This window comes from Jaculus jaculus, chromosome 12 (genome assembly GCF_020740685.1).
Source record: "Jaculus jaculus isolate mJacJac1 chromosome 12, mJacJac1.mat.Y.cur, whole genome shotgun sequence".
In the NCBI taxonomy this organism is placed as follows: domain Eukaryota; kingdom Metazoa; phylum Chordata; class Mammalia; order Rodentia; family Dipodidae; genus Jaculus; species Jaculus jaculus.
The window spans coordinates 72,872,387-72,898,254 of NC_059113.1; positions in this window are offsets into that span (position 1 = coordinate 72,872,387).

Here is a 25,868-nt window from a genome sequence, read left to right on the forward strand (position 1 = left end):
CCTGTCTCTTTCTACCCAGACATCCCTCATACATACATCCTTTCACTCAAGGTGGCCCTGTCATGCCCACAGACATTCTTAAGGAATTGGTAAAAGGAAGTTGAGTTGGGAATAGTTTTAGTTTGTATTTATGGAGTTAAATTTTTGTGGTTCATGATTGTTTCCAAATATAGTTATATTCTTGCAAGCCATTATCCAATGGTAATGACTGAAAAGAATGTTTCTTCTCCCTTACACATACCAACAGAAAAGAAGGGCTTTGTTTTGTATCAAATATGTCCTCAAATATAGAAAATTAAAATTAAAATATTAATATTTCCCACATTTGATATAGTTCATAAAATTTGTGTGACATTTTTAATAGTGAATGGTGGGGTAGGGAAATTTTCCAAATGCAATGATGATGTTATTCAAAGAAGTTCTCAATAATCTTTTCAAAATTTTATTATATAAACACAAATTATATAAAGTTCAACTTAAAATATAGTAGAAATCTATTTGGCATTAGAAAAATTATTTTTATATTTCATGGAACTAGTAATATTTATAGCATTTGTTACCCATTGAAGGTTTGTTTTAATTCTTTGTAACTATGATGTCTCCTAAATGGGGAATGAATAAAGGAAGGCCAGAAATCCAGGCATCATTTCACAATGTTCCTTATTCTAATTCTTCCAAGGATATGGGGTTCATCAGAGATAAGTAATGAACTAGGGAATAGAGGATATTTCAAGCTCTAAATTTTGAAGATAGAGTTTACAGAACATCTCATTTGATTATCTTGAGAAAGAGAGGTAGCTAAAAATTCTGAAGAACTGTTAAAGGAAAGGGAACATGAAAGAAAAAATTTTGTGTGCAGTAGTTTGAATAGATGTTTCCCAATGTATTCAGTGTTTTATTAGTTTGTAGTTTGCATCTGAAGCCACCTGGCTGGAGGCAGTGTCACTATGTAAATCTTAGGGTCCAGCCCTAAGATGTGGTGGTGGGCTTGAAATTCCAATCTGAAGATATGCAAAGTATGTGTAGCTGGAGTTCCTGAAGTGTGCTGTGTGGCTTGTGGTTTCTCTCTGTGCTTGGAGCTGTGAAAGTAAATGAGCTTCTTTTGCCAATATGAAACCTCCCCTGGATCTGTAGTCTTCAATAAATTCTTTCCTCCATAACTGTGTCTGGTCTGAAAATTCATCTCAGTGAACCTGAAGCTGTCTGCTACAGAAATTGGTACTGAGAATGGGGTTATATAAACCTGACACTGTGGATTTTGGTCTTTTTGAACTTTTGTTTTGGAACAACAGACATAGACTTCTTGGTGCTTGCGACTGAAGATGCCTTCTAGAGTAGTAAGCCAAGTATTATAGACTATTCTGATGAGAGTTTGAGAATGCTGTGTACACACAGTATTAAACTTTGAGGCATGGCTTATGAGTTTTCTAAGGAGAAGGAAAGATTGCAGAGGACTTTGCTGGAACTGGGCTACTGGCATAACAGCTGACTGCATTCTGCTGCCCAGACCCAGAGAGTTTGAAGAAGATTAATTTTGTAAATGACTGGTGTCCTTTGCTAAAGATATTGGACTGAAAGATCTCAGGTTCTAAGTTGAAAAACCTCAAGCAAGTTATAATTATAGGCACTGAGACTGGTTTTAGGTTACTGAAGCTACTATTGTCAACACATTAACAATCTTTTTTTTTTCCACATTAACAATCTTATGGAAGATGGCTCAACTTCTTCCATTAAAACAATTAATAGGATGCCTGAAGAAAGACTATGATAAAAATACAACCTCTTTTTGGGCTGGAAAGATGGTTTAGCAGTTAAGCACTTGCCTGTGAAGCCTAAGGACCCCAGTTTGATTTCCCAGGACCCACATTAGCCAGATACATAAGGGGGTGCATGCATCAGGAGTTTGTTTGCAGTGGCTGGAAGCCCTGGTGCACCCATTCTCTCCCTCCCTCTCTCTCTCTCTCTCTCTCTCTCTCTCTCTCTCTCTCTCTCTCTCTGTCACTCTCAAATAAATAAATAAAAATGAACAACAACAAAAAAAATTTATTTAAAAAATACAACCTCTTTTGGAAAAGAGATGAGTGGAAAAGAAATCTTCTTTTCAAGGCTACAACTTTTTCATCCCTAAACTAAGAATATAACTTTGTCCTGCATACCTGGTATTAGTTTTTTTTTTAATTATTTATTTATTTATTTGAGAGTGACAGACACAGAGAGAAAGACAGATAGAGGGAGAGAGAGAGAATGGGCGCGCCAGGGCTTCCAGCCTCTGCAAACGAACTCCAGACGCGTGCGCCCCCTTGTGCATCTGGCTAACGTGGGACCTGGGGAACCGAGCCTCGAACCGGGGTCCTTAGGCTTCACAGGCAAGCGCTTAACCGCTAAGCCATCTCTCCAGCCCCCTGGTATTAGTTTTGAAAACATAAAACATACATGGAGTGAGTCAAGAAGTATAAACACAGTTCCCTGAGCCACTGTTGAGATGCAGAATGAGGTAGGGCATGATGATCTTGATAGACTGGAAGAGCCTTTGGCAGATAGATCATGATTTACATGGAGACCTAAAGACATTTTAGACATAACAGGACTCTTCAAGGGCTACCACAGAGGCTGTTACCTCGGATGAAAGATTTCCTGACTACTGATCCTAGCTGTAGGGGCAGAATTGGAAAATCTGCAGAATGTCAGTCACTGGACTTGAACTGCAGAAATTTGATGTTTGCTTGATGGTGGTTGAGTTTACATTGTTTTAGCCTCACCTTACTCTCCCTTATAGCAATTAAAATGTTTACTCTGTACCTTTATATGTTGAAAGTACTTAACTTGTTTGCTTTTACAGGACTTACTGTCTTAAGTTGGTCAAGTCTGAAGTTGGTTGTGAAGACCTTTAAAATTGGACTAAATACAAGTTACAATGTGTGATGAGTATGAATCTATTGGGGGCCAGAAGCAGAATGTGGTAGTTTGAATAGATGGCCCCCAATATATTCAGTGCTTTGTTAGTTTGTAATTAGCATCTGCAGTTATCTGGCTGTAGGCAGTTTCATTAGGTGGGTCTTAGGGTCCAGCCCTAAGGTGTGGGGGTTTATTTGAAATCCAATCTAAAGATATACAAAGTGTGCCTCTGGAGTTCCTAAGTGTGCTGTTTGGCTTTGGCTTTTAGCTTATGGCTTCTATTTCTCTGCTTGGACCTGTGAGAGCAGGCTGGCTACTTCTGCCATTATGGAACTTTCCCTGGATCTGTAAGTTTCAATTAATATCTTCCTCCATAACTGTGCTTGCACTAAAAGTTCATCTCAGTGAACCTGAAGCTGTCTGCTACAGTGTGACACCACATTAAAATGATAAATACCTGGAGCCAGACTTACCAGTAATTGGGAGTTTAAAAAAATTAAACAGGCTTTTCCAATGTGGGCATGATTTTCCTCTACAGGACTCTCCAGTACATGGTAGGCAATAAAGCGATGAACTTTCAGAGTAGTTAATAGAAGAAAAATTAGGTAATTTTGTTTTGTGGGTGATTAATTACAGATACTGAGGATGTACAAATGAATTAGTAAAACAGATATAGCTAAAATAATCATACAGTTTAGTTTTCAGATTGGATTAAAGTTTTGAAATTAATAAAAGAGTATAATGACAAAATTGAATGACATAATAAAATGACATAATGACAAAAAAGTAGGTTCTTTATCATTTACATTATCATTGCTGGGATACACACCTGAACAGATGTAGTTTATGAGGAAAAGAGGTTTATTTCAGGCTTTCAATATTCAGCTGTTGACTCATCATGGTAGGGAAACTATAGAATAAGCACAAAGCTGGCTTACTTTGTAATACATCAACATCAGGTAGGCAAAATCTGAGCAAGCCAACTCTCAATATCCAGAAGGGTTGGACCTTAAGGTCCATGTCCAATCACACATCTCCTTCAGCAAGTTTCCATGTCCCGAAGGCTCCACATATGGCTGCATCACAAGCATTTGAGGCTATGATGGAGCATTTAACATTCAAACACCACAGCCTCTTCACATTTAGATGTTAAATGAAGAAATATTTTTGAGACAGACAAAAAGGAATGTTCAAAGGACACATTAATAAGGAAAGCCATTCTTCATTAACCATATTTAATTTCCTACATGGGAAAGGTAGATTTTAGAAATAATTGTATTACTTTATTAAGAAAGAAAGAAGGGCCGGGCGTGGTGGCACATGCCTTTAATCCCAGCACTTGGGAGGCAGAGGTAGGAGGATCACTGAGAGTTTGAGGCCACCCTGAGACTCCATGGCGAATTCTAGGTCAGCCTGAGCCAGAGTGAGACCCTACCTCGAAAAACCAAAAAAAAAAAAAAAAAAAAAAAAAAAGAAAGAAAGAAGCTAGTCAATATTCATTTATGCACTTCAAGTATGGTTAAACCACAGTGGAATGGCCCTATTAGAGTTATATTTTTCCAAAGATCCATAGGTAGGATGGCAGATTTTACCTTCATTAGCTCTGTTCCCATCATTAATGAACTTACTATTATTACTATCCACTAAAAGTAAAATCAACTCTCTGAGATCTCAGAGACCTGTATTTCATGGCAATTAACTACAGCAAGCAAAAACACAAGAGATAGAAAGCCATCATTCACAGATTCAAATGTGAATTATTTTCTAAATAATCTCACAGTTATAGTGGTCTAAACCACCAAGAATAGAGTAACAGGAAAATACAAAACTTTCATGAGAATTGAAAGCTACAATTTGTTGCTTTGTATTTATTGTTATGACAATCCCCATTATCTTATGTCTTAAGTTTTATTTCAAGGTTGGAATATTCTTATACTCTTAACTTATTTAAGATTGAACATACTTTTTGTCTAGAAAATATTGCCCAAATAAAAATCTACTTCCTAAAAGGCAGACCAAATGGTTGGACATTCACTAAGCCCTTACAAGAAACACCTGAACCACAAGACACTGGAAAGGGTAGGATCAAGTCTAACCTAAACCTTATATATTTTCCCTCCCTCCCTCTCTCCCCGCCCAACTCTTGTATATTAGTTATATTTTTCTGCATTTTCTTAGTGGGCACTAACCTGTAACTACCAGGACCAGCATGGGGCTATCATCCACAATGAGCTTTTGATCAGAGAAATTTACAAGATATCCTAAAAGAATGACAGATTTCTGTCAGAGTACTTGATGACCCACCAAAGGTTAGTGGTAAGACCCTACTGCTGGAGAAACCATATGCAACTTACACATAAAATGGAACAGCATGGCTGGAAGCCAGGAGAGAGTCAGTCCCCAGAGAGTCAGCATGTCTAGTGCCAGAAGGTGCTACATGGGTGACTGGGGGAAATGAACAATATCTGTCTAAGCAACTCATGGTCTAACATACCTAGCAACAAATAACTGGTTGTGATGCCCACACAAGTGCAATAGCGGCACACAGCCATGGTGGGGAACCAATTGCCCTGGATTTGGCTAACTGATCCCCTCAGTGGAATGGGACCCATAGCTGGAGCTGGGAAACAAGTCAGAATCATATCCAAACATAAGCTCACTCTCCAATATCAACCTACTATCAACCATGGTCTACAAGAGGGCCTATACCTATTAAACACTCTATAAAAAAAAAAAGTAAGGGTTATTTCATTTGTCCTGGAGCTAACCTACTCTCCCTTGGAGAATCTGCTTCTCTTTTTCAGATAGATGCAGATCCTAAGAAGGAGCCACCCCATCATACCTCAAAAGGGCCCGGAATGAAACTAAGGAAAATTGGTGAAACAAGAAAGGGTGCTGTTTTCCTGATGAACCAGATAGCAGCACGAGGGGGAAGGAGACCAACACAGAGAAAAATCAATTCCTACCAAATCAGAGAGCCTGAGCCTCAGAGGCCCCCAAAACCTCATCACTGAAGCAGAACAAAAATTAACCCAACATGGCTCAGGGAAATTTTGTGGAAGAGGGGGCAGAAAGAAGGTCAGAGCCACATGTTGGGTCATGATATGCAGAGACATTTATTGTACTAATAACTGTGGGCTAACTCCACAATGCATGACTTATATACCTCAACAAGTAGGGGCCAATGGGGAGGGGGTAGGTCACGGATGAGCCTAATAATGGTACCAAACTGCCTGTATTTGCTGAATAGAAAACTAATTTAAAAAAGTGAATATATTAAAAAAAAAAACAACTTACAAGTTCTGACTAAGCAAGAAAATTGTGCTAATGTTGGGGGAATTTAGGGATTAAAGGGCTGTGTGAGTATAAACTCAAAGTAAAGCCAGGGCTGTGTGAGTATAAACTCAAAGTAAAGCCAAAGTATGTTCAAGTACTGGAATTTTAGTTTGACAGAAATGTTCATGACAGATTTAAATCACTGTAGATTTGGCTATTACATTTCTTATTAATTGTCTTAATAAGATTCTCATCTGTGATGTTAATTTTGTCTTTGAAGATATATTGAATGTGGCTTAATTTCCAAGACATTGCCATAGTGAGCTTTCTCTGCTCTTGTGAATGCAGCAAAAGTGAAAGGTTTGCATAGCCTTCAGTTTCTTCTTGATTTGACTTTAAAGGTTGCAGCTGGGAATAAAATCTTACAAAAGGAAGAATGATATATCAGGAACCAGAAGTTGTTGAAGTAGTTCCTAAGCCCTAGAAAGAAAGCATGTCTGTGAACTATCTGTCAAAGAAGTCTGACAGTAACTACCAGGAAACTGAGTGGTATGTGACAACCACTGCCACACACAGTTATGATATGCAATGATGTTTCCTGAGGTTTCCATCTATATGCACATCCATATGGACATCTAATGTCATCAATGAATGACAATTATTGCTTGGCAGACCTAACCCATCATCAAATTCTTCTTGCCATCTGGAATGGGATGTCTATTATTTAGCCTCTATAGAATGATTTAATGAGGTTGGGCTGAATAAAGATGGCAAAACCCCATCTGCTAGATGAGGTTATTCAAGGAATTGGCCAGGTCAACATCATCTCAAGAGATATATTCCCTTAAACCAAAAAATCCTTTCCCTAACTCACCTCACATACTTTTGATAATCAGTGTTCTTCAATATTGACTTTCTTTTCCTCTAAGTTGGGATTCTTTGGAACTAAATACTGGGAAAATTATCATGATAAAATTTAAAGACAAATAGGCTATTAGTTTGTGAAATGTTTTCTGACTACTGTCCAGTAGTTATCTATATTATTTATGACATTTTATGGCTATTTAAAAATTTCTATTTAAAAGGTATAAAATACATAAAGAGAAAACATATATAACTTTTTATTAAAAAGGTAGCATTTCATGATATTTGTCCGTAATGGTTTGGTTATCAACTTACCTAGATTGATATGTCATAGGAATAGTAAAAACACACCCAGGAATATATCAGTGAAGGTATTTAATGAGATGATAGGATCATGAATGTAATGAGTAAATGTGGTGGTTTGAATAGAATAGATGGCCCCCAATATATTCAGTTGTTTATTTGTTTGTAGTTTGCATCTGCAGCCACCTGGATGGAGGCAGTGTCACTGGGTGGATCTTAAGGTGTGATGGTGGGTTTCAGATTTCAATCTAAAGATATGCAAAGTGTGCCTAGCTGGAGTTTCTGAAGTGTTCTGTGTGGCTTTTTGGCTTGTGCTTCCCTCTCTGTGCTTCCCTCTCTTTGCTTGGTCCTGTAAAAGCAGGCCAACTTCTTCTGCCATTTATGGAACTTCCCTGGATCTGTAGGCTTCAATAAATATCCCTTCTTCCATAATCGTGCCTGGTCTGGAAGTTCATCTCAGTGAACCTCAAGCTGACTGCTACAGTAAATTAACCCACTGATGCATTCAAACTTTTCACAGACTATTTGGAAGTGGTGATATTGTGGAAAATAGGGTCTGTTTGGTCAAGGTTTTCACTGATGTGTGACTTTCTTGTGTAAGCCTGTCCTGTGACAGCCATTCTCTATTTCTGTTTTGCATATCACCTCCTGCTGCCAAAATGTGCTGCTCCCCATAAACTCCAGTCAACACAGCCCGGAACTATGGACTGAAATCTGAAATCCTGTGTCCAAATAAATCTTTCCTTATGATGCATCTGTCAGATATTTTGTCACATTGATAATAAAAATCATTAATATCCTGACACATTAGAGAATGTAATTTCAATGACTGTAAGTTCCATATATCTGATAATTTACTTATATATTTACTTTCCAGCTTTAAATATTATAATTTATTGTTGGGTACACAAGTACATAAGAAAATAACACAAACATTTTTTTTTATTTAGTTATTTAGGATACATTGATAATATGTAATTTTGAATAAGCTAAAATTAGATAACAAGATTTTAATATTAGGTTTTTAAGTAATGTGTTAATTTAAGATTTTAAGATCACTAAACCTATTTTTTTATAAATTTCTGCAAAATTATAATGAAATATTATGGCTCCATTACTATGACTATTGATACTGAGATACTCTTAGCTCATTAAATATCTATTTTATAACTACTCACATCATGTAAATATACATGTCATATTATATAGAATAAAACAACATTGATTTTCTAATGTTTTCTGTACATTTTGTATATTTATAAATAGTTTTAACAGTAGCACATCCATTTTCACAATAATTTTATTTTTACTTTTTAATTTATTGACTTTTTCATAAAAGGGATGTACACATAGATGCCCTCCCTATTCCTCACCCCAATTTTGCTGAGGATCTTCAATGGGATACTGGTATGTTCCTTATATGGATCAAGAGGCCTCAGTCAATCTCTGCAAGGATGGGGGACCATGGTGTCTCAGGGTATTCCCATCTATCCTGAGGCTCTTCACTGTCTACCAGGAGATAGGTCACCTCCACTTCATCTTCCTGGGCCCATAAGTCATTTAAGGGGAAGCAGTGACAAGAATACTGCTCTCACCATTGGCCTGCAAACCATTCCAGGGAAATGGCGACAGATACTGTGGTCACTCAAACCTCATAAAAACATAGATCCTGGGTCTACAGACAAAGCAACACTCAACATCTCTATCTTGTCCTCCAAGGCTCAGGGATCATCACAATAATATTAATAACTGAAAGTAAAAATTTCTCTCCAGTATTGGTTTTGTATTATGTATTGAACTTGTATGTTTTTGTATGTATTATGTATTTTGTGTGTATTATGTATTTTGTATTAAACTTGTATATGTTTGCCTATTATTATTTTTTCCAAATTAATTAAAATTCAGGTTTTTTTTCATGAAATGCACATGCTTATTTTCAGTTTAGCACATTATGAATAAGGATGCTACTGGCATTCATGCACATGTTTTATTGTGAATAATTTTTATTTTTGGGATACATTCATAGGAGTAAGTATGTTAGGTCATATGATGACTTCATACACTTGTTAAAGATTCTGCCAAGTGGTTTTCCAGAGTGCTTCTATAATCTTAAGTTTTCAACAGTAATATGTGGTAGATAGGTTTTCTTGGAGCTCTCACCAGAACTTGGAGTTGCCAGTGTTTTTAAATGCAGCCATTCCATTAGAAGTCTAGTTGTATCACATTGTGGATTGGACTGTTCTATCATCTGATGTTGTAGGTATTGATTTGTCTATCTTCCTTCCTCCATGAAAAATCTGTTGCAGGTTTTCATCCATTTCATAATCATATCATTTTCACTTGTTTTAGTTATTGAAGGTCCATCAAATATCCTAAATAGTTCTTTAGATACAAGACCCACAACTATTTTCTCTCAGTCTGAAATTCAGTGCTGCTTCTTACTCTTTTATGAAAGGAAATATATTTATATTTTTATATTTATTTATTTATTTGTGAGAAAGACAGACAGAATGGGCATGCCACTGCAAACAAACTCCAGATGCATACACCACTTTGCACATCTGGCTTATATGGGCACTGGGATTTGAACCTGGGTCATTATGCTTCTCAGGCAAGTGCTTCAACTGCAAAACCATCTCTCCAGCCATTTTTCTTTCTCTTAAATGGGTTTTTGAAAATATTTTTTAACACTGATTTTGTTCAGTGTAGCAGATGTTCATTTGATAAAATATGCTTTCAGTACTAAGGTTAAGAATTTTGCCCTAGTCCAATATCCCAGATATCCTTTTCATTTGAATCTGTGATAAAATTTTAGTTAAGTTGTATATAAAATGAAGATTATGTTTTTTTTTTTAAATTTCAAACTCTGCTTACTTATTTATTTTGCCTAGGGATTACTACTTCATTAAACGCCTATATTTGATAATATATCTACTCTCCATTACTTCAACAAAGTTACCAAAATCATGTGACTATATTTTTGAGGCTCTACTAATAGGTTCTCTGTTTTCTTCCGATTAACTATATATAAGTCACTCAGGCAATATCCCATAATCTGAATATTTGGAGAGGAGCAGATGTCTCCATGAATAAAGTGCTTGCCATTTCATATATTATTAGAGTTATTATTAAATCTTAAAACTGGATAGACTTGTTCCTTCATCAAAATATTTGATCCATTCTGATTGATTTTCCTTTTATATAAATTCAGAATGCTCCTGCCTATACTACAAAAATTAATGCTGGGAATTTAATAGGCAGTAGGCAAATCCTGTACATCAATTTGGGGAGATTTGTGAATTTTCTCACTCCATAGTCTTTGCATTGATTTTGATATTTCATTTCTTTCATTGGCATTTACATTTTAACTAATTGATTATACATACATATTATTATATTTATACCTATATTTCATGCTATTTAAACAGTTCTTTTTATTTTCATATCATTGTGTTCATTGTTAATATATAGAAATATATAATTTGCTATGTGAGGTTTATCCTGTATATCCCATCCTTCCTCAATACACTTATCAGTACAGGAAATTTTCTATGTAAAAAAATCATGTGGGCTGGAGAGATGGCTTAGTGGTTAAGCACTTGCCTGTGAAGCCTAAGGACCCCGGTTCAAGGCTCAATTCTCCAGGACCCACATTAGCCAGATGCACAAGGGGGCGCACGTGTCTGGAGTTTGTTTGCGGTGGCTGGAAGCCCTGGCGTGCCCATTCTCTCTCTCTCTCTCTATCTGCCTCTTTCTCTCTCTCTGTCACTCTCAAATAAATAAAAAATGAACAACAATTTTTTTTTTTTTTAATCAAGTACTCTGACAGAAGTCTGTCATTGTTTTGGGAAACCTTGTAGGTTTCTCTGATCAAAAGCACATTGTGGATGGTAGGCCCAAGCTGGAAGTGGGGGTTACAGGTCAGTGTCCACTAAGAATTTGAGGAAAAACATAACTAATATACAAGAGTTAGAGAGGAGAGAGATAGAGGGGAGAGGGGGAGAGTGAGGGAGGGAAGATGTAGGAGATTTAGGTCAGTCTTGATCCTACCCTCTCCAGTGTCTTGTGGTTCAGGTGTTTCCTGTAAGGGCCTACTGAAGGTACAGCCATTTGGTCTGTCTTTAAGAAGTAGAATTTTATGGTACCATTGCTGTTTGGGTCCAGATTACTGTTTTCCAACCTTCAATCCCCTCCCTGCACTCCCATCCAGCTTATTATCTAGTCCATGAGGTGCTTGCTGGGTATGAAAGGCATCTTGGGCAGATTCAGGTTAGGTGTTGCAGACGAGTGAGAATATGTGGCGATTTTTTTTTTTTTTTATGTGATTGGGTAAGTTCACTGAGAATGATCAGTTCAAGGTTCAAACATTTTTCCTGAAATTTCTTTATGTCATTTTTTCTTACTGCTGTATAGAATTCCATTGTGTAGATATACCACATCTTTGTTATCCATTCTTCTAATGATGGACATCTGGGTTGATTCCAGCCTTAGCTATTATGAATTGAGCCGCTACAAACATGGTTGAGCAAATCTCTCTGGCTTTTGGTTTGAAGGTTTTAGGGTAGATGCCCAGTAATGGTATAACTGGGTCTGTTGGTATTTCTATAGTCAGCTTTTTCAGGAGTCTCCATATTGCTTTCCAAAGTGGTTGTACCATCCTGCATTCCCACCAACAGTGAATGAGTGTCCCTGCTTCTCCACATCCTCGCCAGCATTTATTTTCATTTGACCTTTTGATGTTGGATATCCTTATTGGGGTAAGGCAGAATTCCATAGTTGTTTTAATTTGCATTTCTCTGATGATTAGGGATGATGAACATTTTCTTAAGTGTGTGTTTGCCATTTGTATCTCTTCCTCTGTGAATTGCCTGTTTAACTCTGTGCCCCATTTTGTGAGTGGGGAATTTGTCTTCTTATTGTTTAGACTTTTGAGTTCTTTGTAAATTCTAGAGATAAGGCATCTATCAGTTGGATTACCTGCAAATATTTTCTCCCATTCTGTGGGTATTCTATTGGCTTTGCTTATTATATGCTTGTCTGTAAAGAAACTCTTCAGCTTCATATGATCCCAATGGTTGAGTGACTGTTTAAGAACTTGAGCCACTGGGGTTTTGTTCAGAAAGTCTTTTTCCATTCCTATATCATGGAAAGTATTTCCTAAATTTTCTTCCAGTAGTTTTTGAGTTTCTGGTCTTATGTTGAGGTCTTTGATCCATTTGGATTTGAGTGTAGTGCATGGTGAAATGTGTGGATCAAGTTTTAGTTTCCTGCATGTGGTTATCCATTTTGTCCAGCACCATTTGTTGAAGATGCTATCTTTTTTTCAGTCTATATTGTTTGGGCCTTTGTCGAATATCAAGTAACTATAGTTGCTTGAACCAAAATCCAGGTCCTCAAGTCTATTCCATTGGTCTATACTCCTGTTTTTATGCCAGTGCCATGCTGTTTTTATTACTATGGCTTTGTAATATAGCTTTATATCAGGTATGGTGATGCCACCAGAGGTATTTCTTTTGCTGAGGTTATGTTTGGATATGCAAATCCTTCTGCCTTTCCATATGAAATTTGAGATCATTTTTTCTATCTCTGTGAAGAACACTGTAGGGATTTTAATTGGAATTGTGTTAAATCTATATGACCCACCAAAGGCCAGTGATAAGACCCTATTGCTGAAGACTCCATACGCAGCTGATGTGTAAAATGGAAGGACATGGCTGGAAGCAAGGAGAGAGTCATTCCCCAGACAGTCAGTGTGTCTAGTGCCAGAAGGTGCTACATAGGCGACTGGGGGAAATGACCAAGATCTGTCCAAGCAACACATTGTTTAACCTAATTAGCAACAAATAACCTGATGTGATGCCCACACAAGTGCAATAGTGGTACACAGCCATGGTGAGGAACCAATTGCTCTTGATTTGGCTAACTGATCCACTCAGTGGTACTAGACCCATAGCTGGAGCTGGGAAACAAGTCAGTACCATACCCAAACACAAGCCCACTCTACAATATCAAGCTACCATCAATCACGGGGTATAAGAGAGCCTACACCTATCATACTGTCTATCAAAAAAGTAAGTGTTATCTCAATTTTCCGGGTGCTAACTTACTCTCCATTGGAGAATCTGCTTCTCTTTTTCAGATAGATGCAGATCCTAAGGAGAGAGCTGCCCCAACATACCTCAAAAGGGGCCCAACTGAAACTAAGGACAATAGGTGAAACAAGCAAGGGTGATGTTTTCCTGTGAACCGGATACCAGCACAAAGGGGAAGGAGATCAATGCAGAGAAAAATCAACTCCTACCAAATCAGAGAGCCAAAGCCTCAGATGTCCCCAACACCTCAGCACTGAAGCCGACGAAAAATGAACCCAACATGGCTCAGGGAAATTTTGCGGAAGAGGGGGTGGAAAGAATGTCAAGTCACATGTTGGGACATGATTTGCAGAGACATTTATCATACCAATAACTGGGGGCTAACTCCACAATGCAAGACCCATTTTCATTAACAAGGAGGGTCTAATGGGAGGGGGTAGATCACAGATGAGCCTAAATAATGGTACCAAACTGCCTGTGTTTACTGAAAAGTAAACTAATAAATTAAATTAAAAAAAAATTAAAAATCATGTGTTCTACAAATATCGACAAATGCATATACATTCTTTTCAAACTATAGTTGTTACTTTGATTTGTTTTGCTTTCTTCCTGTCATGTGTGTTAATTAAATGTGTCAACTTGAGTTGGATGTCAGCTTTAGTGGGCATGGAATGTGCAGAGAGTTTGTAAATCAGTACTTCTGGGTGTGACTGTGGAAGTGTTTCTGGAAGAGATTAGCATTTATATTGACACTGCAGGAAAACTTCTCCTATCAAGATGTATGGTCATCAAACACTACTTTGAAGGCCTTAATAGAACAAGAAAGAAGGGAAAGAATAAATGGGCTTCCTGATTATTCATGTTACACAGCAGTGCATAGCAAGTCTTTTTATTTTTTTTTCTCAAATATTATGCTCTGATATACACACTATCATCCACCCCCCATTCCACTGACATCCCTCCAACAGTGGGATTCATGGCAATTAGAGTGGGGTTATGAAGGCCTTAGTCAGTCTCTGTGGGGGATGGAATGTATAATATATAATGCCTCACTCCTACCCACCCATACTTTTTATGATCTTTCCTCCACCCCTTTCTTGACAGGTATATAGGAAATTTGATTTACTGTGGGCTCCTCTATTTCCTCTGAATTTATGTTCTGATTAATTTTGAGTGACCATAGTGTCTTTTGTCATCTCCCTTGAGCTGGTTGTCAAACTATCAGTGAAAACAGTACTCATGTCAAAACTCTAATTTACTCTGAAATATATTTTGGGCTCTAGCAAATGTGGTAGAGGTGACATGTCTTATAGTAAGCATTTGGATATCATTTCTTGTTGTATTAATGGATCTTGGATCTCCCCAGTATATTTTGTCATTTGTAAAATTATAAAAGTAGATTCTCCATCCAAGAATGAGAGCAGATTGGACTAGAGGAGATAAGCATACTTTTCTTAAGAGACATTTTGATGGGCATACCACTCTAAACAAAGAACAGTGAGGGACTTCTCTCTGGACTGTATGGTTTCCCATACATTTTGATTTTGTTCTTAGTACCGGTTATGAGCTCTCTCCCACTGAGTGGGCCTCATAGCCAATCTGAGAACAGTTGGTTACCTACATAGAATGCATGCCACTATTGCACAGGTGTGTACTTCTTGTCTGGCTGGTTGATATTATAGCTTGCAGGATATCTTACTTATTCATGCTATTGGTAACCATTATTCCCAGAAGCTTTCATAACACTTTCCAGCATTATGAGGGCTAACCAGCAGGGAGCTGCTTTCTTTCTATGTCTATGCCTGATCTCTCCTTGTTCTGTTTTGCTGGCCTGTGTTGTCTTTAGCAATAGAGTCTAAAATTTTAGCTTTGGTGGCTAACCAAGAGAGCATGAGGATTCTTTTTGAAATTGTTTTCCTTTGAATCTAAGGATTCAAATTTCTTAATATTTATTTATTTAATAGAGATACAAAGAAGAAGAAAGAGGCAGAAAAAGAGAAAATGGGCACACCACGGCCTTCAGCCACTACAAATGAGCTCCAGACGCATGCACCACCTTGTGCATCTGGCTTACATGGGTACTGAAAAATCAAACCTGAGTCCTTAGGCTTTGCAGGAAAGCATCTTAAGCACTAAACCATTTCTCCAGCCTATGTTTCTTAATATTTAAAGGCTTCCAAACTTCTCTGTTTTATGCTGGATATCTTGTGATAGATTCCATTTTGGAGTGAGTGGTCCACTTCATCTGAATGGTTGGTCAGTGAGCAGAAGTAACAGCAGCAGTTTGTAGTGACCCCTAGCTCTTAGGTGTTGGTAGCTTCTTTCTTTCTATTGCCAAATAAATAAATAAATGAAAGGTGTTTCATTTTGATTGATCCTTGCAAGGGGCCAGATGTGTAAATCAGTGAATTTTACCAAAATATTTTATGTTTTTTCTTTTATTTTTCAACTCAACTGATTTCTGGTTTCTGATTTTCATTCCATATGATCCTATTTGTCTAAGTTTCTTATTTTTTTTAAGTTTTTTTTTCTTTTTTAATCTTAATTTTTATTAACAACTTTCATACTTGTAAACAATATCCAATCGTAATTCCCTCCCTCCCCCTCTTTCCCCTTTGAAACTCCACTCTCCATCATATCTCCTCCCCCTCTCAATCAATCTCTCTTTTATTTTGATGTCATGATCTTTTCCACCTATTATGATGGTCTGTATAGGTAGTATCAGGCACTATGAGGTCAAACCATTTTATGTCTGGAGAAGCATGTTAAGTCTTATATTATTTCCACCACCTCTTCTGTAATGGACCCTGAGCCTTGGAAGGTGTGATAGAGATATTTCAGTGCAGATCACTCATCTGTCATGTCTTCTCAGCACCGTGGTGCATTCTGAGTTATCCCAAGTTCACTGCCATCTAAGAAGAGAAGCTTATTTAACCAAATTGAGTGTAGCATTAATATGTGGGTATGAACATTAAGAGAAGTGTTTACTGGGCAGTTTGGTGAGCATAGTATATACATTTAGCCAGACACCAGCAGACATTATAACCCTAGGGCTCATGAATACCCCTGTTGTAGTTTTTCAGTATCAGGAATGTATTCCCTCCCATGGAGTGGGCCTCCAGTAAAATTCAAGGGTGCCTGGTTTCCCCCATAACAGATTGTATCCATTGGCTCATTTGACCTGGCTGGCCAATTTTAAGGCTTGCAGTGTCCACTGTTGGGCATCTTCACTGGTGATTGTTCTCTCTCTACCATTGAACTGCATGAAGTGTTCCTTTTTCCAGCTTTCTCTCAGCTGGTCTACATGGAGGAAATTATCAGCTTAGCTCCAGCAGGATTTCTCAGTGACCTAGAAGCCCAATTATGTGTAATATTCAGCAATAGGTCTTACCATCTACTCCTGGTGGGAAACCAAGTTCCTCAGCAATGGTCTCTAATGTTTTGGGGGCATCAGGGACCTCCCTGGCCAAAAACTCACTGGAAGGTATCCCATCCCTGGCACTAAAAATTTTCTAGTAATAATCTATGGCTTCTGAGTGTTCCACTGACCAAAAAAGTAGGTTTCCATTTGACTGATTTATTTACTCTTAAATTTTGATTAGCCTTCACTCCACCTTTCCTTTACTCAAGCTCTTCCCCTTGCCGCTCTTAGACCTTAGACCTTTTCACCCCTATTAATTTGTTCTTCTACTTATATATATATATAATACCATCCTATTAAGTCCTCCCTCCCTCCCTTTCTCTTCCATTTATATTTCCTTTCTATCATTCTATTATGGACATACAGTTTGGTTAAATTTTCATTAGAAAAGATAAACTATATGATTGTAAACCTTTTATATTATTTGATATTTGTTTAATGTCCTTTGACATGGTACGTCTTAGATGATATATTATGTAGTCTTTAAAATTTGTCGAGTATGAAAATTATGATCCATTGAATGATGATATTGTTGACTTCTTATGTATGCTTTCAGTTATTATGCCTACCTATTCAAAATAATTCTTCAATTAAGATTATAAATTTATCTGTTTTCTGTTAAATTTTGTTTCATATATTTTATCAATATTACTTGATACATTTGCAATTGGGATTGATACAGTTTTGTCAGCTTGCTATATGCTATATTTTTATACTTTAAATTCTGTTTCATCAATTATTAACATATAACCTCATGCTTTCTTTAAATTTATATTTAGATAATAAGCACTTTTATTTTTTGGTTTCTGGTTTTACGAGGTAGGGTTTCACTCTAGTCCAGGCTGACCTGGAATTCACTCTGTAGTCTCAGGGTATAAAATGAATACACTACTCAAGCTGTTCCAACTTCAAAACCACATATGAGGGAAAAAATGTGGCATTTGTCTTTATGTGCTTCTGTGAGTTTGCTTAGTATAAATTTTTCCCAATCCATCCATTTTCCTTCAAATTTCATTATTTCATTTTTCCTTTTCCTTACCATTGAGAATTCCATTATGTATATGCACCCTGTCTTCACTAACCTCTCATCTTTTGATGGGCATCTGGGTTGATTCCAGTTCTTAGCTATTGTGCGCATAGAACAACTATAAACATCACTGAGATAATGTCTCTGTCTTTTGGGCATGCATAGGTGTGGTATAACTGAATCCAATGTTAGGTCTACTTTCAGATTTTTGAGGAGTCTCCATATTGATTTCTATAGTGGTTTTGTAAGTGTGCACTCCCACCAACAGTGCATAAGGGTTCCTATTTCCCCACATCCCTGTCAGCATTTGTTCTCACTTGAGTTTTGGCTGATTTCTATTCTGACGACGTTGAAATGGAATATCAAATTCATTTTAATTTGCATTTTCTTGACTGCTAGAGATATTTAATAACTCTTTAGGTCTTTATTAGTCATTTCAATTTCTTCCTTTGAGAATTCTCTGTTCAATCCCCTTCCCCATTTTTTAGTGTTTTGCTTGACTTCTCATTGCTTAGTTTTTTGAGTTATTTATAAATTATAGATATTAGACCTCAGCCAAATGTATAGCTGACAAAGATTATGTTTCTCCATTATGTAGGTTGTCTATTGACTATGCTGATGTTTTATTTATCTGTACAATAGCTTTTGAGTTTCATGAGATTCCAGTGGTTTAATATTTGTTTAATAGCCTGAGATACTTGGGTCATGCTAAGAAAATACTTCCCTATACCTGTATCTTAGAGTCGTCTGCCTTATTTTTTTATTCCAATTATTTTAGATTTTCAGGTTTCATGTTGAAGTCTGTGATCCATTTGGAGTTGATGTTTATGTAGGGTGAGAGAAGAGAATCTAGGTTCATTCTTCTACACGTAGAATCCAGTTTTTCTAGGACCATTTGTTAAAAAAGCTGTCTTTTTTTTTTTTTTTTTCTAGTGTGAGGTTTTGTCTCTTTTGTCAAAGATCAGTTAACTATCATGGAAGGAACTCATACAAGGATCTTCTATTCCATTCCATTGATATATGTGTCTATTTTGTGCCTATACTGTTCTGTTTTGTATAAGTATGGCTTCATAGTATTTCTTGAAATCTGACTTGGCTTTCTGAGGCTTTTCCTCCATATGAATTTTGAGACTATTTTTCTAATTCTTGCCATATGGTATATTTTTAAACCATATGCTGGAGTTTTGATTAGAATTGCATTGAATCTGTATATTGCTTTGTAGGATGGCCATTTTCATGATATGCAGTCTTCTGATCCATGAACATGGGAGTCTTTCCATCTCCTCATGTCTTCTTTCATTTCTTTATTCATAATTTTGTATTTCCATTGTATAAGTCTTTCACTTCCTTGATTAGGCATATTCTATATTTAATTTTGGTGTGGATATTGTAAATTGGGCTATTTTGCTGATTTCTTTCTTTCTATGCTTTTTATTACTATATACAAAGGCCCCTGATTTTTGTGTGTTGATTTCATATTCTCCTTCTTTTCTGAGAGAATTTATTACTTCTAGATTTTGGTGGTGTGTTTCAGATCACTTATGTAAAGAAACATTTCATCTGCAAATAGAGCTAGTTTGAGTTCTTCCTTTTTAATTTGTATCCACTTTATTTATTTCTCTTGCCTTTTTTCTTGAGATAAGACTGCAAGCCCTACATTGAAAAGCAGAAGTGGGAGTGGGCATCCCTGCCTTTTTCCTGACCTTATCAGGAAAGACTTGAGTCTGTCCCCATTTAGAATGATAAGGGCCATTGGTTTGGTTTAATGCCCTTATTAGGCTATGAAATGAGCCCTCCATACCCTAGCCTCTACACTCTTTTAATCATGAAGGAATGCTGTATTTTGTTGAAGGTTTTTTTCTGCATCAATTTAAATGTTCCTGTGATTCCTGTCTTTCAGTCTGCTTATGTAATGTATGTTTTTCAATTTATGTATGTTGAACCATTCCTGATTTCCTGTAATGAAACCTACTTGATCAAGGTGATGATACTTCTGATGTGTTTTTGTATTCACTTTGCAAGAATTTTATTGAGAATTTTTGTGTCTAAGTTCATCAGGGATATTGGTCTGTATTTTTTTTTTTTTTACTTATTGGGTGTCTATCTAGTTTAGGTATTAGTGTAATACTGGCTTCTTAGAAGAATCAGGGAGCATTTCCTCACTTTCAACTGTGTGGAATAACTTGAGAAATAATGGATTCAGTTCTTTGTTTTTGTTGTTTGGAAGCTTTTAATTATATCTTCAATCTCATTTCACATTATAGCTTTATTCAGGTAATTAATCTCTTCTGGGTTTAGTTTTGGTAGGTGATATGAATCAAGTAATTGATCCATTTCTTCCATATTTTCTACTTTTGTGGATTATATATATTAATTTTATTAATATATTAATATATTAATTTAATTTTATTTTTGTCTTGATTTTTTATTATACACATATTATATGGATATATACATATATATATATATATTAATATACACATGCACACACACATATGTTATACCATTTTATCCTTTTACCACAGCTCCTGTTACTTTGGGAGCCTTCTCAGTGAGGTTATGGTATTCACTGTGAAGTCATGAAGGTCTCAGCCAGTCCCTATTGGATAGCAGTGGTCCATGCTTCAGAATATTCCTACCCACTCTGTTATTCTTACAATCTTTTTGTCCTGTTTTCCACAATGTTCCCTGAGGTGTGTGGTAGGCCTGTAGGCAGTATGACTTAGTGTTGAGTTCCTTGTAGCCTCTGGATTTCTACTTTGATAAATTTTGATTTACCACCGTATTTGTTACCATCACTCTGGTGCTGATTATCACAGTAGCAGCAAGAGCAGTATTCATGTCACTACTTCCTCTATAATTTCTCCTGGGACTTGGCAGATGTGGTAGAGGTGGCTAGGCTCATGGTGGGCAGTCAGCTATATTCTTATCTTATTTATGGATCTTGGCTTTCCTCTGTTTCCTCTGCCATTTGTAAAATAAAACAGAATTGCCAACTAAGAGTGGAAGAAGCTTGGTTTAAAGTAAAGTTATTTGACAGATTGCTACTGTGCAAGGCCACTCTTCTGCTCAACAGAACAGTGGGAGGAGGGGTTCTTTTTGAAGTCTGGGATTGCTGACCATGGCATTCTGACTTGGTATCCAGTACCAGATATGACTGCTCTCCCACTGAGATGTCCTCATGCCTAACCATAGAATAGTTGCTTATTTTAGAGGCTGTATGCAACTCTGTATATAATTCTTGTTCAGCTGATTGATTTCATAGTTTCCTTGGGTCCACAGTTATTCATGCTGTTGGTGACTGTTCTGTCATTTTGTGGCTCCAATATGTCTCTCCAGAACTACCACCAATATCCCAAATAAATTTAGATCAAAAACTTCTCAATAAATCCTCACAAACCAAATTTAAGAAAGCATGATCCACTTTAATTAAGTAGGTTCCATCCCACAGATGCAGGAATGATTCAGCATATGAAATTGATAAATGTAATTAATGACAGAAATAAATGTAAACACAAGAATCACATGATTATTTCAATAGATACAAAAAATATATTGGACAAAATATAACACCACTTCATAATTCAATGATTGAAAAGACTGGGAATGGGAGAACCATACATAAAAACAATAAAGGTTGTTTATAATGCACCCAAAGCCCAAATCCCACTAAATGGATGGGGAAAACATGAAGCATTCCAATTAAGGTCTGGAACAAGACAGGATGAGCTCACTGTCACCACTGATTTTCAACATAGTACTTGAAGTTTTATGTAATGCAATAAGAGAAGAGAAACAAATAAAAGGGACACAAATTGTCAAGGAAGAACTCAAACTAGCCCTATTTGCAGATGAAATTATTTTATATATAAGTATCTCAAAAATGTACTGAAAACCTTCTTAAAGTGACAAATTCTTTCAGTAAAATACCAGGATACAAAATCAATACACAAAAATCAGTAAGCTTCCTATTCACCAAATATAAACATGTGGAGAAAGAGATAAGTGACACTATCCTGTTTTTGATAGCCACAAAAAATTAAATACCTTGAAGTATCATTAGCCAAGGACGTAAAAGACCTATGCAAAGAAAATATAAAACCACTGAAGAAAGAAATTGGGGGAATACAAGAAGATGGAAAGTTGTTCATTTTCATTTCTAATTTGGCTGATATGAGATTTTTGTTTGCTTTTGATCAGTTTGACCAGAAGTTTGTCAATCTTGTTTGTTTTTATTGAAGAACTAACTTTCATTTCACCAATTTTAAAAATTGTTTTCTTAATTTTTTAATTCATTGATCTCTGCCTTGAATTATACTATTTCCTTGAATCTTATAGTTTTAGATTTTAATTTTTTTTTTCTTTTTGTTTTCAGGTGTATGGTTAACAACAATGATAGGCACCTGCTTAGGGTGAAAGCTCCCTCTCACTTTGTAATGTAGGCATTTAGTGCTATAAACTTCCTTTGTAGGACTTCTAATATTGAATCCCATAAGATTAGGCATGTTGTGTTTAGATTATCATTCAATTATAAAAATTTATGGAACCTTTTTGATTTCTTCAATAACCCATTCATTGCTTGATATCAAATTATTTAGCCTCTAGCCATTGCTTTATTTTTCTGTTGTTGTTCCCCTTGAGGAGACTCTATATTGATTTCAATATTGGTTGTACAGGTCTGCACTCCCACCAGCAGTGAATGAGAGTTCCTCTCTCCCCACATCCTCACCAACATTTATTGTCATTTGATTTTTTAATTATTGCCATACTGACTAGAGTAATCTAGTCAGGATCTCATATTTATTTTAAATTTCATTTCCCTAATGGCTAAGGATGTTAAACATTTTCTTAAGTGTAGGCTATCCATTTGTATTTCTTCCATTGAAAATCCCTATTTCAGTTCTGTGCCCCATTTCTTTGAGTGGGATACTTGATTTATTTATTTATTTTTTTGGAGTTCCTTGGAGATTTTGGATATTAGACCTCTGTCAGTGGTATATCTGGTGTAAATATTTTCCCATTCTGTTGTCTCTGTTTAGTCTGTTGACTCAGTTTATGGTATGGGTGTCTGTACAAAAGCTTTCAAGGTTCATGAGACTTTCTGCCATTTCATATAAACTTTGAGATTTTTTTTTTCTATCTCTATGAAGAACTATGCTGGGAATTTTATTGGCACTTAATTGAAACTGTATATTGCTTTTGGTAGGATTGACATTTTCAAATATTAATTTTACCTATATAGGAACATGGATGATCTTTCCATCTTCTCATGTCTGCCTTAATTTCTTTCTGAGTGATTTTATATTTTCAGTATATGGGTCTTTTACCACCTTGGTTAGTGTTATTCCAAGGTGGTTGATCATTTTGTAGCTATTGAAAATAGGACAGCCTTATTGATTTCTTTCTCTCTGTGTATTTTTTTTTTTCATATAGGAAGGGTACTGATTTTTATGAATTCATTTTGTATCCTGCCACTTTGCTGAAGGAATTTATCAACTTTAGAAGTTTTATGGTAAGAATATTTCAGGTCACTTTTGTATAAGATCATGTTGTCTGCAAATAGGGCAAGTTAGACTTCTTCCTTTTTTAATTTGTACCCCTTTTATTTCTTTCTCCTGTATTATTGCTTGGGTCAGAACTTCTAGTACTATGTTGAAGAGCACTGGTGAGAATGGGCACCCCTACCTTATTCCAGATCTCATTAGGAAATCCTTGAATTGTTCCCCATTAAGTATTATTTGTACTTAGATACTTTGTATGTAGCCTTTATTATGTTGAGATGCAAACTCTCCATGCCCAGTCACTTCAGTGTTTCAATCATGATGCTATATTTGTTGAAGGCCTTTTCTGCATCTATTGATATGATTATGTGGGTCTTGAGTTTAAGTTTATTTATGTGGTTTATTACATTAATCCATCTATATGTTCAAACATCCCTGAAGACATTCATCCTTGACGAAGCATGATTGACTGAAGTGGATAATGTGTTTTATGTATTGTTGAATTTGGTATGAAAGGATTTTTTTCATCCTTTTTTGCATCCAAGTTTGTCAGTGACATAGGTCTATAGCTTTCTTGTATCTCTATCTGGTTTTGGTATTAGGATGATGCTAGATTCACATAAAAATTGGGACTGCTATAAGCTAATCCAACATATTCCCTTTTAATACAATTTATTCTATCACTTCTGTTCCTCTAAAGAACCCTGATGAACAGAGATTGTGGTACCAGGAGTGGTTCTAGAGAAACAGAATTGTAAGGATGGATTTCTCTAGTGGGCTTGGTGCTATTTGGAGTTGGCTCTCCAACTTCAGTGAAACTAAAGACTCTACTGGTAATAAGGAGAGCAGTTTTACTGGTAAGAAGGAAGGCACTAATAATCCATGCTGTGAACTATTTAAAGAACTTCATGAGATAGATGTATTTTGTGATTCTGTGTCATAGCTTGTTGAAGATTAAGAAATTTAGTAAGTCTGTATCTAAAACATTTGAATATTTCTGGAATAGTAAGATGATTTATGATGCTGATGGTTACTTCTAGCCTCTTTGGATAAACTGTTAAGGGAAAAGCAGAAGCTCAGAAATGAAATTTCCAAGCTTAAGACACACATATATGATCTCAAGTTTTCTAAGGGAGCCCTGGAGGAGAGTCTCCTCTCTAGCCAGAACAGGGCTCAAATTGTAGAAAACCAAACTCAAGCTGTCATTGTAAGACTGGTTAATGTGCAAAGTAAGCTCAAATCCCAGCATCACAAGCTATCAGAAGTTAAATAGGCACTGATTGGAAGACAGTGGGATCCTATGACTTGGGATGGGGATGTGTGGGAAGATCCTGAAGAATCTGGGGACATTGAACTCTCAGATTCTGAAGAAGTTGTTTTGCATGAGAATGTGACCTCCCCTCCCTTAGCAGCAATTACTTCCCCACCCTCACAACCTGAAATATTGCTCTTTATACCCTTGCTTGAGGGAATTAATCCTTCCTTGTCTGAGGAATATGTAATGACCCTCCCTGCAGGAGGTGCTGGTACTTCTTTGTGCCCATCCATCTTTGCCTGTAGTCCTATAAATAGTCATAAGGCTAGACTGGCTCCTAAAGGTGAGATAGAAAGCATGCCACAAGAGAAGGTGAGGTACATACCTAAAGAACTTCAGGAATTTTCTAACTTGTTCAGATAGAAGCATGGGAAATATGTGTGGAAATGAATTTCAATGCAGTGAGATGATGGAAGATGGACTATAAGATTACATTAGGCTGAATTTATTGAAATGGGCCATTGAGCAGAGATTTTGGATGTAACATTGCAATTTGTGCAGTTGGAACAGTTGCCAAGAAATTATTTCATTGGTTGGATGAAGTATGGATCCAAAGATGGCCTGCTGTGAATGAGCTCAAGCTGTCTGATATCCTTTGGCTTAATATTGAAAAAGGAATTAGAAAGCTCAGAGAACGTAGAATGCTGGATGGATTTGCAATGTCACAATAGGAGTATCCACAAGACGTGACCTTCACTAAGACTATAAGAAACAAATTTGTGATAGGAGCACCAACATACTTAAAGTTGCCAGTAGTTGCCATAATATGTAAAGAAGACATCACAGTGGAAGCTGCAGTTACTGCGTTAGGTGATTTACATCCAGTGGGTTTAAATGGATCTCCAGGTAACAAGGATCAAAGTGGCAGCAATGAATCACCAAAGGGAAGGTGAGCATATTTACCATAATGGACAGCATAGACAAAACAATGCTCATAACAGTATGACTCATATGGACCTTTGGTATTGAATGATTAATCATGATGTTCCCTGAAGTGAAGCAGATAAGAAAACTACTAAGTTCCCACTTGATCTGTATAAATAGAAAAGTTCCAGATCAAAGGAACAAAAGACTGCTCTGAATTATAGCAACATAGAATCAAGACCTTATAACCATTTTGCAGACTTGAGCCAGATTACAGATACTGAGCCCTTTGAATGAAGGGTATGTCAGG